Source organism: Ursus americanus, chromosome 7 (assembly GCF_024610735.1).
Source record: "Ursus americanus isolate L20-20 chromosome 7, mUrsAme1.1.p, whole genome shotgun sequence".
NCBI classification, from domain to species: domain Eukaryota; kingdom Metazoa; phylum Chordata; class Mammalia; order Carnivora; family Ursidae; genus Ursus; species Ursus americanus.
Genome location: NC_142133.1, coordinates 3,462,108 through 3,481,374, shown reverse-complemented (window position 1 = coordinate 3,481,374; position 19,267 = coordinate 3,462,108).

Sequence of the window (19,267 nt, the reverse complement as noted above, 5' to 3'; positions counted from 1 at the left end):
CATCAGATCCCACAGGTTAAGGACTCAGTCCAACAAGACTACCCCCACTGCAGATGCCAATGGCAAGTCCAGGTTGTCGCCTGGGCTTCTGACAAAATCATCTGTGAATCTGAGGTTCACATGACACCATCCTTGGGTTTGATTAATTTGTGAAAGTGGCTCACAGAACTCAGGGAAACACATTTACCAGTTTATTAAAGGATATAATAAAGGGTGCAGATGAACAGCCAGATGAAGGGATACATAGAATGAAGTGTGGGACAGACTCAAGCTCAGGAGCTTCTGTCCTTGTGAAATTGGATGTGTCACGCTCCTGGAACATAGATCTGTTTACCAACCTGGAAGCTTTCTAACCCTCATACTTTGGGGATTTTTATGAAATCTTCATCACATAGACTCACAGTTATTCACTTTATTTCCATATCTTCTCACTTCTGAAGAGAATAGGGGTGGGGTAGACCTGAAAATCCCAAGCTTCTAATTATGGCTTGGTCTTTCCAGTGACCAGCCTCCCTCCAGAAGCCATCCAGAAACCCAGAGTGTCCTCATTAGAACAAAAGGTAGTCTTATCAGCTAGGAAATTACAAGGGTTTTAGGACCCTTGAACTAGGAATTAGGGTCAAAGACCAAATATTAGAAAACAAGATGTCTCTAGTGCTCCTATCAATGAGAAAATCACAAGGGCTTCAGGAACTCTGGAGGGAACCAGGGGCAGAGACCAATTTGTGTTTTCTATTATCTCATGGGTGATTTGTTATATTATTCTCTTATATTAATAAAAATGTTGCAATATAGGCATTTTAATCTTCAGATCACAATCGAAAAATCAGTAGCCCAAAGATATAAAGTAAATGCTCATGACTTGAAAGCTAATAAATAATAAGTATAAAAAGTGATTGTAAGCCTGTTTTGATAGCCCTTACCCTTCTTAATACAAGTTGCCTAGCACATAGCTGCCCTGGGCGACGGTCTGGGTGTATGAGAGTCCTATCCAACTGCTGAATGGAGCTGTTGAGTCGGTTGAGACTTGTGCAAGAAAGAATGGCAAGTGATCTAACCCAGGATCTGGCATATTGGTGGACTCTTAATACCCGTGTTTTGGCTGAATTAAGGGCTTGTCAAAGCAGAGAAACTGGTAGGGAAGTTTGAAAGGCAAGCTCAGCCTCTCTTCATTTTGCTTAAGGCTGGTGCTACCTGTTCTTCAAGTCACATAAATAAATTTCACCAAGGAAAGAAAAAATCCTACAGATTCTTTAGGTCACCCATATGTTTCTGATGAGATGCTGATCTCATACTTAACCAGCTCTCTTATCTTATATAATGTACTTCACTTCTAAACCTTTTTTCCTTATATGTTAAATGGAGTATAAAACAGCAGGAACTGTTGTTAGGATCCACTATAATAATGTATGTGATAACGTTTTGTAATATAAGGTGTTCAGGAAATGTAACGCATTGTTAATTATAATAAGACATACATCTGACTAAACGAGATCAAAATTAGAAAGCATGTCACCATATTGGTAGCTTTCTTCCAAAGGGAACAGCAAAGCTTTGAGTGTCCTCTAGATGACCAATTTATTTTGAAGATGAATAAGAGTTTTTCATGCAGAAAATGTCTCTTGTCCTGGGGAGACTGACAATGCATATTCAGTAATATTGAAGTATCTGAATACTGAAGGCAAAAAATTGTATTCAAACTTTTCCCTTTTATAGATCCAACAACTACGAAACCATCAGAACACCCCTGGCTTGAAACTAACATTTCAACAAGGTTCAAGGATTTTCATACATTTGCTTTTGGGTTTTTTTTTTTTTTTTTTCAAAAATCACTAATCCCATTTCTTCTCAAGACATAAATATACCCTGCAGCAGTCCCACAACCACCTTCGGAGCCTTTGTTTATTACCTTGGATTTTAACAGAGTTAGAATTCATGATCCTTAGAGTCATTGCAGATTTTCTGGCAAGTCGATGCAAAATACATTTAGATAATGACTCTGCTGTTCTGATGCTGGTTGGCTATTCATATGAGATGCAATTATTATGTTTACTTCTTCATTCGATGAAAACCGTTAATGACAGAAACCTGTCATTAAGAAGGGATATTATGGAAATTCTGAAGTGATTTTCTGTTGCTGTTTTTCACCCAGACTTTGTACACAGGGAGCAGCATTATTGATCCTTCCCCTAACAGAGGTAGCTTAAGCAAGTTCCAATTTCAAGCTGACAATATGTTTCATGATATTAGAATTTTTTAGGTGTAGACTCTTTCAATAAATTTTTCACCCCTCTCTAGAAAGATTGTTTTAAATTGTTCATATGTCATTAACTTCTCAGGGTAATAAGCACCATTTGTTGACAAAATAGAGCTTGCACTTCAAAAACTTGGTAGAAAATGGTTGAAAGAAACAAGTTTAATATATATCAGGTGGGTGATTTAGTTTCTTATGTAGCTTTAGTAATGACATAGTTTCTTACATTCTGTTTGGCAAATCAGGAACACATTGACAAAATTTATAATTTCCTTTTCTTGCACAAAGAGATCTTGAATAGCTCATCTATTTGTCCCCTTTTACTGGGACCAAATGTACTCTTGAGGACAACAAAAGGACTTTGGTATTTCACTACCTTAGGTAGATGGCAGTGGAAACGACCTCTAATGAATCATTACATGACAAAACCCTAGATTCATTGAAATCCTCATTTTGCACTGTGCATTTACACACACATCATGGAAAACACACATAAAAATCATCCAGGTTAGTAATATTTTATAGTGCTAAAATAATTCATTAATTAATTCATCTATCTATGTATTCTACAAATATTGATTGGTAAATTATTTTGAGCAACTATTTACAATGGCAGATGTGAAGTAAAGAAGGCATTCTTTGTCTTTAAGAATTAACAATCGAGTTGGGTGATTGGCATATATACCCTTAAACACGGAGTTTTTTGGAATAGTGATATCTCAGCAGGTGATGCAAAGGATACATTATGAGGCATACTGACAACTTTTGTCCATTAAAGAAATTATAAAATATACATCATAAAAATGTATGTGAAGACCCAGAAAAGATGATCAGAACCCAAGGATTCAGCTTCAGTGAGTCTTCTTTCCCATCTGATTCTTTCTGTTTGTCTTCATGATCCAGTTAACTCTTCAAGGACATGTAAAAATTGTGGCCTATTTGCTTCTTTGCCATGTTCCAGTTCTCAATATATAGACTAATACGTATTTTATAAGTTTTGTGGGATATATCTTTATTCTTAGGAAGTTCTCTTTTTTTTTTGTCTAACACTAATATTTCCTGCTGCAATTGTTTTATTATTTTCTTATTCTTTTTAGCTAACAGTGAAAAATTGTTGTTCATCATTTTTATATCCTTTCTAAAGAAAAATTCATTGACTATGTGTGTGTTTGAAGATTTCCACTAAAATAATCCTTCAGTCTTCTTATGTGTTCAATGATCATAATTCCTTTTTCTTACTGTTGTCTTCTGACTACTATTAAAGGTCTCCATCTATTTCATAAGTCCTAAAATAATTAGAAGATAATTCTGAAAGATTGTTTCTATTCCAAGAGAAGTACATACCCAATCTCATATTATTATGCTCATTTTGCACATGGAAAAACTTAGAAAGGCTAAGTTACTTGTCCAAAGTCCTGCAGATAAGTTAGGACCAAGTCAGAGAGTGAAACCTGGTTGGTTGACTTTAGAGATTGTGCTCTCACTCCTTACCTAAGTAAACATCTCATGATGGCTGTTCAGTTTGTTGGTTGGTTAGTTGGTTTGTTGGTTGGTTGAATTCACTGCTCAGTAGTCTACTTCTGACCATAGTATCAACTGAATGTTTCCAATTATCAGTATTGTCCTTCATCCCAGACTTTTAATCCAACATTTTCATTCTCATAACTCTCTCTCTTCTGTTATAGAGAAAATGGAGTTGTTAGCCACGAGTTGCTACCTTTTACTGGGTTCCCCATTCTTCAAATCTAGACTCCAGTACAAAAGACTCAAATTAACATCCTCACACCTACCTCATGAAAGAGACAAGATTGACACTCCTGTGGTAGGTAATGTCCGGTCATGACCTCTGGGCCTCATTCCATTGTTATGACCCTCTCTGCTGAATGTTCAGTCTTCCCCTTTCTACACACTTCTGCTGTTCCTAAAACTATAGTCAAATATCATCTAAAGTTCCTTCTTTAAAACCTGACTCCTTAAATAATTGCCCTTATTTATCCTTCCTTCACCAACAAACTTCTTGAAACATTACTATATATGTTGTTTCCACTCTGTTAAAAAATAGTCTCTTTTAGTTAAAGTTGCCATTAAAATCCAATATCCTGTGTTTCCAATTTCTTGAAAGTGATTTTTCTAGAGGGGTCTGTGACCAACTGCAAAGCAACTGTTTAGCCCGCTTCTCAAAGGCTCTCCTCTTTGGCCTTGGTGGCATGCTTTCTCGGGCCTTTCGTCCCCTCCAAGTATCCCTCACCTACAGCTTCTACACCCTCTTAGCATTCTCTTCTGTTTCTACCCTAAACTTTTTCCTTACTTGATTTCCTACTTTTCTGTGACTCTACCACTTATATGATGCTGATCCCCAAATAAATATCTTCAGCTTCTGTTGTTTCTCTTGAACTCCAGACTCACATTTCTAGCTACCTATTAGAGCATGCTGCTCGACCATCTCCTGTCATTTCAACTTTAATATGCTCCAAACTAAACACAGCACTTTTCTTCCCTCATTCCAAATGTATTCTTTCTCATCTTGGTTATGGGTGTCATACTCTTATTTCTCAAGACAGAATCCCTGGACTTAATTTTTCATTTTGTCCATTCAGGCTGAACTGTGACTTCCCATTCCATTCCCCCACCCCCATGCTTTTACATTTGAAAACTTCTATATCTCCTCTATTACATTTCTCAGGCACTTCATAGAAATCAGAGGCTCTATATTCAGCATCATTGTCAAAACTCCAGCAAGTAATTTACTAAGTTATATTGTTATACTCATATTTACATGTCTAGCTTTCTCTACTGAGCTGTGAGTTTCTCAAGGGAAGTAACTCTGTTAAGTTCATTTATTATCCCCAGCATCTGGCACATTGGAGGTGCTCCATAAATATTTTGTAGAATAAACTAATGATGTATCTCATTATTGGCCTCTATGTTCCCAAATCTCCATTACTATAACTCACTTCATTTGCATTCACTTCCCTGCTACATTAGAGCTCTTCAGATAGTATTTCAGAAACCCTTGGTGGTTCTACAGTGTCTTCCATGTAAGAACCAAATTACATGGCATGGCGTAGAGTCATCACCACTAGCTCAAATTAGCTCATACTTGTATCACCCACTGCTTCCTAGGCCTAGAGTCAATAAAATAATCCCTGCCACTGGTGTGTTATGCCTTTGTGTGTCTCTGAATGTTGCCCAAGCTGTTTTTTTTATAACTTCTGTGTCCGAATACTCTTTCTCCTACACAGCCAAGTTGCATATCAACTCTACCACACAACCTTTTCTCATGAGCCTTAAAAGAACACATGCTTCCCTTTTTCTTGCCTCCATAGCACATCATACACATTTTGTTCTAGTACTTATGATTTTTGTTACATGTTTCATTCCTGTTTGCTTATGTGTTATTTATGAATTTCATTCTTCATCAATGATCAATGAGCCCTTTGGTGTCAGAAGATAGGTCTTATTTGTCTTTGATCCTTGGTGCATCGTACATCTGCTGAAAAATGATATGCATTTAGTGCACCTTTATCATTAAATTGATTAGTGAGTAATTATAATTTTGGGCAGAATAATAAAGTCATGAATGAATATCTGTCTTACAAAATAAAGTATTTTTCTCTATTATGTTTCCAACTTTATTTTTCCAAAAAAGTCATTAGAAACATTCTGGCAGATTCTTTCCCCTATGATTGAAAATGTGCTTATCATTTTTCTTTAGATAGAAACAAAAGTAAGAATGAAAGGCGAGCAATTGCAGCACACCTGTGTTGGCAAGCTGTCAAACCCTCTGTCCCTGACATTAATTGGATCATCCACTGAATGGGGGAACTGATGGAAAATGCAATGCGAGGAGATGACTGGGGAGAATAAATGCTATCCTGCCTATCAACAGTGATGAAAGTGACACCTGAAGAGTTATCGTTTATTCCATGCAAACAGATGGCTTCAAACGACACATGCTACATACCGCCAGATTTCTTATGGTCATCTCTAAGCATTTAGGCCAGCTTGAACAATCAAAAATTAAAATCTAAACAACAAAGAGCACTTCTGGGGGGGGGGGAGTAAGTCACTAAAGCTGAAAGCAATTATCAACTGATTTTAAGTGTTTTCCTGCTGTTTTCTTAAATGACCAGCTATTATGAAAGGAATTTTATGATGAGGACTTAGTCAAACATTAGCAAAAAGCCTTCTGATTTCTGCTTTCCACTGGTTAACAAAAAAAAAAAAAAAAGAGAGAGAGCGAAAGAGAGTGTGAGAGAGAGAGGTGTGGGGGGATGAAGATGAGTAAACAGTCACGTTCAGTCACTGTGTCCACCCCCCTACTGCAAGGGAAAATGACTGTCCAAAGAAAGTTCTCTTTAGGAGTCATATTAGAGAAAAATTACTGCAAATTTGCACCCAAGAGTTTATGTGAGATGATATAAATGTAGGATAAGGAATAGAAGTGGTCAAACAATTAAAAAAAATATTGTCCCCATTTTACAAAGCAATCAGATTCAACACATGTTATAAATTTTATCCTTCTCTCATTTGGAATTTTAGCCAATTTCATTTTTAAAAAATCAAATTATACTCAGCCAAGCAAACACCTATCTCAATTTGCAATGCTTAAGAGATATAAAAATTGGGCAAATGTGTTTATTTGTGAGTTCTCCTCACTCACATAATGCAAAGCTATTGCTAGTTTGGTTTCCAGATTACATGTAATTTAGAATCAGGAGAAGATGGGAAAAAAGGGATATACATGGAAGGCATTAAAAAGGCAAGATTTTTCTACACCAAATAGACCTAAAGAGAGGAAGCAAGTGTTTCAAGTGGAATAAATATTTTAAATTGGATTGAAATGGATTGAATACGTGGAAGACCAAGGTAGGGATGTCTGGGAAGGAGAAGCATGAAATTTGAGAAATGTAGCTCTGCTATGAATTAAATCCCTTTCACTTTTCTCTAAGAGATTCAGGTAGAGGGTAGCGTAGATGTCGTTCTACTGTTTTTGTGTTTCTGTACTGTGCTTCTTTGCATGCATCTCCTTGAGTAGACTGAGTCACAAGGAGTCTCAGCATTTGCTGAGGTTATTAGGGACAAAATACTTTTTCTAGTTTCTTTTTACTAGGGAACTATATACACATGATCATTACACCCTTGTATCATTTTGATAATGGCATAAGGAAATGGCTGACTTCTGCCTGGATAACAGTTTAGGAGATTTTCCAGTAAATTTCTGCTTCCTACAGACAACCTAATTCTTTGTCACTAATCTGGAAAATACGTATTAGATTTACATAAATGCATATTGACACTGCTCTCCAGGACTATACAGTTAGTCTATTGGGAAAGATTCAGTCAAGAAAACTGAGTTGATAAATAAGATAGAGTATGAGTATAGATGAGGGAGAAATGAATTCTCACTGACAATTAGTGGAGAATCAAAAACGGACTTTACAGGGGAAAAAATATTTCAACTGGGTCTTTAAAGAAGAATTGGCACTCCTCTGGCAGAGCAATGAAAGACATCATTGAAACAGAAGAGCCTATACAAAGGAATAGTAATGTTAAAGAGAGCAGTATGCCCAGGTCACAGAAAACTACATTATACGTGAGCATGAAGTGTATCCCGGGGGAGAGAAATGATGTTGGGGAAGTGGATTGTAGGACTTGGAAGGTACTTTGCATGTCCTTCTAAGGAGTAATCTTATGCAGCAGCAAGATGCCACCAGATTTCCCTGGTGATGATATGAGGACAACAGATTGAAGTAGAAAGACACCGAGGATAAGACCAGCTTGTACATTACTTAAAATGACCCACATGATAGCTGAAGATAACCAGAACCAAGACAGAAAACGCAGGTGGAGAAAGTGAAATCAGATCCTAAGGTGTTGAGTAGAAGTGTAGGACTGATACAGACAACTAACAGAAGTAAAGTCAGGCATAAATGAAGTGTCTCGATTGGATGCTTTTTGTTTATTGCAGTAGTGCCTCTAACAAAAGAAAACTGGAGGGGGAGTTGGGGTGTCAGGGGAAGATAGTGAACCCATGTTTGGATAGGCTGATTTTCAGCTGTGGAACATCAGGTAAAGATACAGATCTTGAGAGGCACCTGGGTCCCTCTGTTGGGTAAGCATTCAGCTCTTGATTTCAGCTCAGATCATGATCTCAGGGTTGTAAAATTGAGCCCTGTGTGGGGCTCCAAGCTCAGTGGTGAGTCTGCTTGAGGATTCTCTCTCTTCTCCTCTCCCTCTGCCCCTCCACCTGCTCTCTCCCTCTTTCTCAAATAAATAAATAAATCTTTAAAAAAAGATATAGATCTTGAACCCAAGATAGGGTCAGGTCTATAAATGCATATATGACTCTATTATCTTGGTGTAGATGTAGATACAAAATTCAAGGAGAGATAACTTCTCATATCTTAGACATATCTTCGTATCTCTCTTTTTCTTTCCCATCAAAATCTGACTCAGTAGACAGTTTTTTTTAAAAGATCTGTCTTTTCTACCTCAAAGTTTCATACAGACTGATGTGGCTGCCCTGCATACACTCCAGTTTGGCTTTTGTATGGCTGACTCCTTCACATCCTTTCAGTGTCTGCTTGTATGTCACAAACTAAGAAACTGCTCCCTTGACCATTCCCACTCCAGTCTGCTCATTTGTGCATTGTTCATTTTCTTTGGAGCACTTATCTCAATAATCCTGTTTCCCTAAGCATTTACTCCTCCTTGATTTTTCTCCTCTGATTGTCAACTCGGGGGAGATGGGGGCTGTGTCTATGCACCCACCAATTTTTACCCTGTCCCTGGCACATGATAATGCTGAATTAATAATTGTTGAGTTAAATAATAGATTTGCAGAGGAAGAAAATTAGACCAAACTACTTTGGAGGGAGGGATTTTACCCACAGAGTGCTATAAAGAGGCATATAAAAATTAATCTGTATAAAGCTCAAAGTGAATCTATATTTGAGGATACTAAACTGATTATTTAAACAAAGAAAAGGAGAAATGCAATCCTAGAGATGTGTGCTTATCAGAAGGTATGAGTATGACATAGAAAAGGGGAGCAGAAGAATAAGGAAATTGAGGATACAAGAAAGGTTAATGAGGATGGAAATATGAGGGGAGGGTGGTCATATAGAAATATGCAGGAAGTTAGAAAACTGGTACTCTCTCCATTCTCTGCAGAACCTAAGTAATGTCTAGTTCATAAGTTAGATGTTTATACTAACATGTTAGTTCATACTAACTGTAGTATATACTAACTATAGAGTTATATAGCATATAAGTATATGCTAAGTTTATTTATACTAAGTATTTCATGCAAGGAAGGGATACTTAGAACATCATACTGACCCATGTTGAAGAACTACTTCTATGTCCAGGAGTTCCTAAGTGATGACATTTTGATACTCCTATTTTACCAATCATGAAATTAAAACTCAGACATTTTAAATGACAATTTAAAATACACACTGGACTCTATCTCTAAGATACAGGGGTTTTGAATTATTATTATCTTGCTGAAGAAGACCTTGGATCTTGAATGTGTCTTAAAAAGTTTCATCACGTATCTGCCCTAAGTCCTGACCTTTCAGGGAAACTCTGGTCTACGTCATCTCCCCAAACCTGTGCTTATCCTGATTCCCATACTTGTAGAAAATAGCTTTGGAAATCATCCCAAGATTCTAGGCAAAGAAGCGGAGAGCAGCCAGGAGCCCAGGAACCTCACTATGTTTCTGTTGTCCATTTCTGTAACTCTAGAATCTTGAAAGTGCCTACCATCTAATCAGCACTATGTATGGCTGAATAAATAAGTCTTTGTTATTTTTTTTAAAAGGACCCCCCTAAACTCTTTCAATAATCTATCTCACTATTTCAAATTATAAAAGGAAATGTTCTCTGCTGTAAAAAGTAATAAATGACATTATTCTTTCCATAGCCATAATTAGGCAATACTTTAAGAAAAGTGGTTATGACAAATGTTAAAAAACAAAGAACATCTTCCTCTGTTATTTTGTATCAACAATTCATTTTGTTTGTTTTTCTTCAAAGCAATTATCATAATTTAAAAATAATCTCATATATTTTGTTTTCACTTATCTCCTCTATGAGACTGCAGGCATTAATCATTTACTTCATTCATCCATTCAGTATATATTCGTTGAGCAACAATTATGTGCCAAGTGTTATTCTAAGTGCTATGGCAAAAAATAAGCAATGAACAAGATAAAAATACCCTGACCTCACAGGGTTCACATTTTAGTAGGAGAGACAATGACTAATATGTATCTTGTTTTCCATAGTATCCCTAGAACCCATCATAGTATCTGATGTTCAATAAATATTTATTAAATGAATTAATAAATATTACTTGCTAGACACTATATGCACACTGAGGATACAGCCCTTATCCTTTTGAAGTATACTATCTGTTGATAATTATATTTTTAAGTAGCTAGACTAGCTTTTGGCATAAAGGTACAGAATAACCATCTACTGAAATCACTCTTATGCCTAGAATTTTAATTGAACAGCAGTTCTGCAGAAATTGTTCATTAATGCAAACTTGAATAATTTGATTAAGGGCACTCTCTAAATAACTGGAGCAAGTTATAAAGTATTGTTTAAAATATTTAGACAAGAGGTTTAATGAGGAAGCTGGAATGAATGACCTCTAACTTTACATATCTTTTACACGGAACCAAAGAAACAATAAAAGATGAAGACATTAAAATAAATTAAAAAATAACTTCAATAATATAAAGAAAAACAAGACATAGCAAAGCAGATTTTATGGTCTAACGACTATTATTTTAACCAAACCAGGGAAGAAACTATAAGTCATACATATCTTCAGCCACTTTTGTCCACTAAGGAAACTGTTTTACCATTAGATTCATTAAGAAAACTGAAACTGAAATTTTGCTTATTAGTGGCTTTTTTTTTTGCCTCTAGAAAGTGAAGACCTACATATTAGATTTTAAGATTGTTGTAACCTACCATGAGAAAGTGTTTTGTATAGTACAAACTGCTAAACAAGAATTTGCTTTATATATATATATAATCTTTAATAATTCTTTTAAAATCCTATAAAAGAATCTACTATATATATAATATATATAATCCTTTATGTACACTTTAAAGTGTTCCCTGTGAAGATGCCCTCCCAGCATTTCATCAGGTAGCAAGTGTGTTTCTGACAGTTTTGATCTGCCCTGGGGCGAGAGGGGGGGCATGCTCAGTCATGTTTACACATTATAGTATATACATTACAGAAAACGACAGGAAAGAGTGAACACAGAAGAGGCTTTGCAATCAGGTCTTATCCAGATGATAACAAGCACATTTAGAGATAATGAGATTGAAATAATGAAGTCTTTCAGTAAACACTCCATTCAGCAAAACGCCAGGTGCACAGCACAAAGGGCCACCGGAGGCACAAACGCGTGCCTCCCGTCTGTGGGACAGCGAGCTTCAGGGAACTGACGAGCTCTCTGGCAGGCTCTCTGGGAAGAAATGGATGATTAGCCTCTCCACAGTTGAGCCAGCTAAAGCTTTTAAGAGTTAGCGCTGTTTCATGTGGTTAAGTTGAATTGAAAGAATTTAGCCATTCATCTCCACCTGGAACTGAAAAGTCTCTATATGGGATAGAGAGAGCTGCCTGGGTGGGGGGCTGGGGCAGAAGCAGGCAGGGTTGTGGCCTGGGGGTGGGGGGCAGGAGCAGGGATGCCCATCAATCTCAGGTGGCTTCTGGAAGGTGTAGATGGCTCCTGCTGGGAACAGTCATCAGCTGGCTGAGAAACACTGAAATATGCAATGTGTTGCCAAGCTGTCTGAGGGGAGCAGCGTGATGAACGCAGTGCTTCTCAAATATTAATGTGTAGGAGAATCACTTGGTGGGGTGGGGCTATTAAAATACAGTCCTATATTTTATTAGACCAATAGGTCTGGGGAGGGCCTGAGCATTGCATTTCTAACAAGCTCCCAGAGGATTACCATGTTGCCTTTCTGGAGCACCCTTTGAGGAGCAAAGTATCAGAGAGCCCCTGGTACAGCAGCAGAACATAGAGGTGTAGCAATCTGCTCTACCGTTTGCTTGAAATGTGACCATGGCTATAAGCCACCTGAATTCCCTGACACAACTCCTCAGCTATAAAATGGAAACAGAAACAATGGTAGTGAAATATTTTCCTTATGATTAAAATGAAACAGCGCCTTCTAGCTGTGTCCTTGAAAGGGACTCTAAGTCTTCTTCGCCCAATAAGTGGGCATTGTACCCCATACTCTGTGATGCAGTCTCCGTGAGGTTGTTTGTGCAAAGCATCTAGAACCTTGCCTGGGACACGGTGGGTTCTGAAGAAATGCACGCTCTTTGTTTATTATCTGTGAGTTACAATTTGATGCGGACCCTGCAATCCGGAATATGAAAATACACACGTTACAGCAATGACTTGCTAAGACATCCTTCTCAGGCCACTGAGTTGGAAGCAAAGCAATTGTATTTGCTTTTTCTTTTCTTTTCTTTTCTTTTCTTTTCTTTTCTTTTCTTTTCTTTTCTTTTCTTTTCTTTTTTCTTTTCTTTTCTTTTCTTTTCTTTTCTTTTCTTTTCTTTTCTTTTCTGAAGTGTTTGCAATGCCTTTTGAGAATGCCCTTTATTTTACCTGGAGGAAAGTACTGTTTTAAAATCAGGGGTAAAGGGACGCCTGGGTGGCACAGCGGTTAAGCGTCTGCCTTCGGCTCAGGGCGTGATCCCGGCATTCTGGGATCGAGCCCCACATCAGGCTCCTCCGCAATGAGCCTGCTTCTTCCTCTCCCACTCCCCCTGCTTGTGTTCCCTCTCTCGCTGGCTGTCTCTATCTCTATCGAATAAATAAATAAAATCTTAAAAAAAAATAAAATAAAATCAGGGGTGAAAAATATTCCCATGTTGTGCAAGAATTGCTGTGTCTGTCACTCATGTTGCTGCTTTTCGATGTTCTCTATTTTGTGCTCGTTTTCACAGACGTTAATGTGCACCAATAAAAAATACTAGCAGAAGGCCCGCCTTCAGTTGCCCTAAGTATACTCCGAAGTCAAATTGAGATTTCCTTAAAGGAAAAATGCCCTGCCGAGAAGATAGCTGACATTTGCAAAAATATGTTTGGTCCTCATTAAAAAACTAGTGAGCAATTATTTTTACCACAAAAATTCATTAATGATACATGATATGAATGTTTGGTATCTTCCTACCACTTACTGTCAGAACAGACATAAAGGAACCACTTGACCTCTCAGACCTCCTGTTCCCTAATCTCTGAAAAAAGGACCCATAACAACTCTCCTGCTCCCCTGAAGTGCCTCTGCATGGATCACTTGGGATAAACCAGTACAAAAGAGTCCAGAGCAGTGTTCCCACAACAGCAATGCCTCTTTGTTTTGGTCACTGCATCTCAAGAGAAACATTTCTTGAAGGGTTCATGGAATTTTTTTAAGTTTGCTACATAAGGTTCTGGATTTAAAAATCAAAAGCAGAAAACAACAACCAGCCAGCCACAGGGCACGTTTCCTCCGGCCGTTGAGAGTCATTACGAGGATGGCGTGAGTCGATGTTTGTCAAAGCCCTGGACAGCAGCTCTCTGCAAGTGGCTGGTAAAGAAGCCAGGTAAGCAAGACCTCGCTTTGAAGATGCATTTCCACAGGAAGGTTTTCAGGTTGGGGCATTCCCCGAGACAAGAGTGTCATAGGCCAGCCCTGGTTTGCTTTTGTCATGTCTTCAAATCTGCCTCCCCCACACCCATGGTCACGTGGCATGGGTGCTAGAACCCATGGGAAGTTTGCTCATCAACTGGAGTGTGTGGGGGGCGCCTGGGTGGCTCAGTCGTTAAGCGTCTGCCTTCGGCTCAGGGCGTGATCCCGGTGTTCTGGGATCGAGCCCCACATCAGGCTCCTCTGCTGGGAGCCTGCTTCTTCCTCTCCCACTCCCCCTGCTTGTGTTCCCTCCCTCACTGACTGTCTCTCTCTCTGTCAAATAAATAAGATCTTTAAAAAACAAAAAACAAACAAAAAAAAAAAACTGGAGTGTGTGGTATCAACGCTTGAAGGCCTCCTAAGAGAGTCACGTTTGAGGGAACAGGTAACTAGAGTCACCTAACAGACCAGGACAAGGGGAGGAATGCTAAGTATAACATGGAGTCTTTTTCTCTGTTTCTCCTGACCCGGTACCCACTGGACTTGATATGGAATGGAGATCGGAATGGATTTTGTCAGCAATTTTAAAATATAATTATTTAGGACATTAGTTATCATTAGTATATTAGTTTGCCTTATTAAAACTTACAAAACACTGAATGTTGGGCAATGTGAAGAGTCACATAATATGTTCCTTTAAGGCAGAATATGCAAAACTAAATCTGGAAAGTGTGTGAACACATCAATTAGCAGAGCATCTCTAATGACACATTTCCATTTGCCCACTACTGACAAAAGCAATAATCCCAATTTTGAAATCAGGAACTTAAAATTCATCTGCACAGCCATCTGTTTCTCTGTAAGCAGACTAATCTTCAAAATGTTGCCATTCCATCCTTAAGGAAATCATTGATAGTTCTAGTCCCATTAGTTAGTAAGAGTTGTCACAGGGAATCATAAAAAGGCACTTGCTATAAAAAAAAGAGAGAGAGAGAGAGTGAGAGAGTGTAAGTCTTGTCAGAAAGAACTGTTCCACTCTGCTTGGAGGGGATTGCAAATTTCTTCATCTTTTGATCTTTCTCTATGACAGAGTGGTTTTTTTCTTTTCTTTACAACTAGGGTGAAAAGTGGGTAGGGCATGCCTAGATACTGCACTTCTCCATCAAGAGGTCAACCCTTTTCTACCACTATTGATATTGTTTTTCATACCTGTGAAGAATAAAAAGCTGCTAACTGGAAAATGCCTTTAAATCTTAAAGGATATTTTTCTGTAAAGAAAAATGCAGCTGAATCTTACTTTATATCATAGATAAGGTTCTGAAAACTTACTGCATAGATCAGATTTTGATACCATGGAACCATATTTTTAAAAATATCAATGGCTTCTTTTTTTCTTTATAAGGAATATGGCAGTAGGTTATTTCTGATGGGAATAAACTTACCTTGTTTTTTTTAGAGGATTAGATAATTTTTATGCCAACTATTTTTAGAGTGAAGTACACAGAATTATTATTAATCTAAATTATTCCATTTTGATTTTGATATGGATGCTTACTTCTTTTTAAACCATGTTTGTTCTTTTTTTTTATAATAATATTTTTTCATTATATTATGTTAGTCACCATACAGTACATCCCTGGTTTTTTATGTAAAGTTCCATGATTCATTAGTTGTGTATAACACCCAGTGCACCATGCAATATGTGCCCTCCTTACTACCCATCACCAGCCTATCCCATTCCCCCACCCCCCTTCCCTCTGAAGCCCTCAGTTTTTTTCCCAGAGTCCATAGTCTCTCATGCTTCATTCCCCCTTCTGATTACCCCCTTCTTTCTTTATCCCTTTCTTCTCCTACTGATCTTCCTAGTTCTTATGTTCCATAGATGAAAGAAACCATATGATAATTGTCTTTCTCTGCTTGACTTTATTCACTTAGCATTATCTCCTCCAGTGCCATCCATGTTGCAGCAAATGTTGAGAAATCGTTCTTTTTGATAGCTGAGTAATATTCCATTGTATATATGGACCACATCTTCTTAATCCAGTCATCTGTTGAAGGGCATCTTGACTCCTTCCACAATTTAGCTATTGTGGACAATGCTGCTATGAACATTGGGGTGCATATGGCCCTTCTCTTCACTACGTCTGTACCTTTGGGGTAAATACCCAGTAGTGCAATTGCTGGATCATAGGGTACCTCAATTTTTAACTTTTTAAGGGACCTCCACACTGTTTTCCAGAGTGGCTGTACCAACTTGCATTCCCACCAACAATGTAGGAGGGATCGCCTTTCTCCACAACCTCTCCAACAATTGTTGTTTCTTGCCTTGTCAATTGTTGCCATTCTAACTGGCATAAGGTGGTATCTTTGTGTGGTTTTGATTTGAATTTCCCTGATGGCTAATGATTTTGAACATTTTTTCATGTGTCTGTTAGCCATTTGTATGTCTTCATTGGAAAAGTGTCTGTTCATATCTTCTGCCCATTTTATGATTTGTTTATTTGTTTCTCATGCATTGAGTTTGAGAAGTTCTTTGTAGATCTTGGATACCAGTCTTTTATCTGTAGTGTCATTTGCAAATATATTCTCCCATTCCGTGGGCTGCCTCTTAGTTTTTTTGACTGTTTCCTTGGCTGTGCAGAAGCTTTTTATCTTGATGAATTCCCACAAGTTCATTTTATCTTTTGTTTCTCTTGCCTTTGGAGATGTGTCATGAAAAAGGTTGCTTTGGCCAATGTCATAGAGGTTGCTGCCTGTGTTTTCCTCTAGGATTTTGATGGATTCCTGTCTCACATCGAGGTCTTTCATCCATTTGGAGTTTATCTTTGTGTATGGTGTGAGAGAGTGGTCAAGTTTCATTCTTTTGCATGTAGCTGTCCAATTTTCCCAGCACCATTTATTGAAGAGACTGTCTTTTTCCCACCAGATGTTTTTTCCTGCTTTATCAAATATTAGTTGCCCAAAGAGCCGAGGGTCCATTTCTGGGCTCTCTCTTCTGTTCCATTGGTCTGTGTGTCTGTTTTTGTGCCAGTACCATGCTGTCTTTGTGATCACAGCTTTGTAGTACAGCTCGAAATCCGGCAATGTGATGCCCCCAGCTTTGTTTTTCCTTTTCAACAATTCCTTGGAGATTCAGGGCCTTTTCTGGTTCCATACAAATTTAAGGACTATTTGTTCCAGTTCTTTGAAAAATGTCATTGGTATTTTGATCGGGATGGCATTGAATGTGTAGATTGCTCTGGGTAGCATGGACATTTTAACTATGTTAATTATTCCGATCCATGAGCATGAAATATTTTTCCATCTTTTTGTGTCTTCTTCAATGTCTTTCAAGACCAATTTGTAGTTTCTAGAATATAGATCCTTTACGTCTCTGGTTCAGTTAATTCCAAGATAACATATGATTTTTGGTGCTATTGTAAATGGGATGGATTCCCTTATTTATCTTTCTTCTGTCTCATTGTTCATGTATGCTTGTTCGTAAAAAAAAAAAAAAAAAGATATTTAAAAGTGATAGTACAGTGCATTAGCAGTATTTCACTCCTAAATTCTGCAAGAGCCCATCTGGATATTATCAACCTAGCTGCAAAGCCATATAAAATTTAAAGGGTGGTATTCTCAGGAGGAGACAGAAAATAGAAATAAACACAAGTCAGTTCAATCCATTACAGGGTGTCTTTCTCTTACTTTGTGTGCTCAAAATGAAACAGGAAACTGAATATGGATTTATTTTTACCATCTTCTCATCTAGATTGATATTCCTAAAGGACAGATATAAGTAGAGTTAACTTTTTGCCAAAACAACTTCAAGATCCTTGATTGATTCAAAAACTATAAACTATACATTGTGTCCTTGAGTGTTCCTCATGTTGACATGTCATAATTCTATCTACATCTCAAGTACCATCTCTGGAATCTTTTTCTGTTTTTCTTCCAATTCTCTTTCTTAGAACAACCCCTGCTTTACATTTTGGGTACTGATCTGACTCTACTTTGGAGCGGAGTTATGAGTTTATTTTTCTGCTTTCTATAAACTAGAAGCTTCTGTCAGATAGAATTGATGGCTATCTATCTTTACATTTTCTACAGCAGTGCACATGCCCCTGCACGTACAAGAACTCTACAGTGAATCAGCACCAATCCTGACGGCAGCCCAAAGAACTGACTCGGCCCTGGTTTTGAAAATTTTACTTTCAGTCTATTTGTATATTTGAGTCTAAAGGGTATGTCTTACAGAGAAGGTATATAGTTGGATCACATTTTTTAAAATCTAGTCTGACAATCTCTTTTGATTGGATTGTTTGAACCACCTACACTTATATTATTATTGATATAACTGATTGACATCTGTCATTTAAATTTTTTGCTCTATGTCTCATTTTTTGTTCCTCTATTGCTCCTTAACTGTTTTATTTTGCTTTGAGTGAATATTTTCTAATGCAGATTTTTATTTTATCAGTGATATTTTTACTATGTTTTTAGGGTGTTTTTGGGGTTTTGTTTATTTTTTGATAGGGAGAGAGAGGGCTCCGTGCTCAGTGTGGAGCTTAACATGGGGCTCGATCTCACAACACTGAGATCATGACCTGAGCCAAAATCAAGAGTAGGATGCGTGACTGACTGAGCCACCCAGATACCCCAATTTTTAAGTTATTTTTTTAGCAGCTGTTCTAGGTTTTCCCATATATGTATCATTACTTATCAGAATAAACTTCAGATATATACTAATATTTTAAAGATTTTTATTTATTGATTGATTTGACAGGGAGAGAGAGAGCACAAGCAGGGGGAGCAGCAGGCAGAGGGAGAGGGAGAAGCAGGTTCCCTGCTGAGGAGGGAGCCTGATGTGGGACTCAATCCCAAGACCCTGGTGCTGGGAATGGTCAGTAATCCCTGTATGTATGGATGAAAGATTACTCCAAACTTTGCTGTGAAAGAGAGGAGAAGGCAAGGGTGGGGGGAGGGGGCATCAACACTCAGAGAGAAGACCCTTTGCTCTTCTTTGCTCCCATTTTTATTGGTCCTTTAGGATAATCACAAATCCTTATCACTGTTTTTCAAGGCCATGATGTGTGACAAGGGGTCTTACTGAAACTGGGAGGATCTGTTTACGGGAAAGATAGGCTATGCTAATCCGTGTGTTCTATGAGTTCCGCTGAACACAGCGTGAGGGACGATGCCTGCATCTCTTAGATCACAGGGCAGCTGTTTAGGCTAAGAAAGCTTCGGGAAGGCAACTCCCCGCGGCATTCCAACCGCAGAGTGGTCAAGGAGGCCTTGGCTTTCCAAAGACCTACTCCCTTCTCTGAAACCTTCCATCATCCCCAGCAGCCTCTGTGTTACATTTGAGCAAGC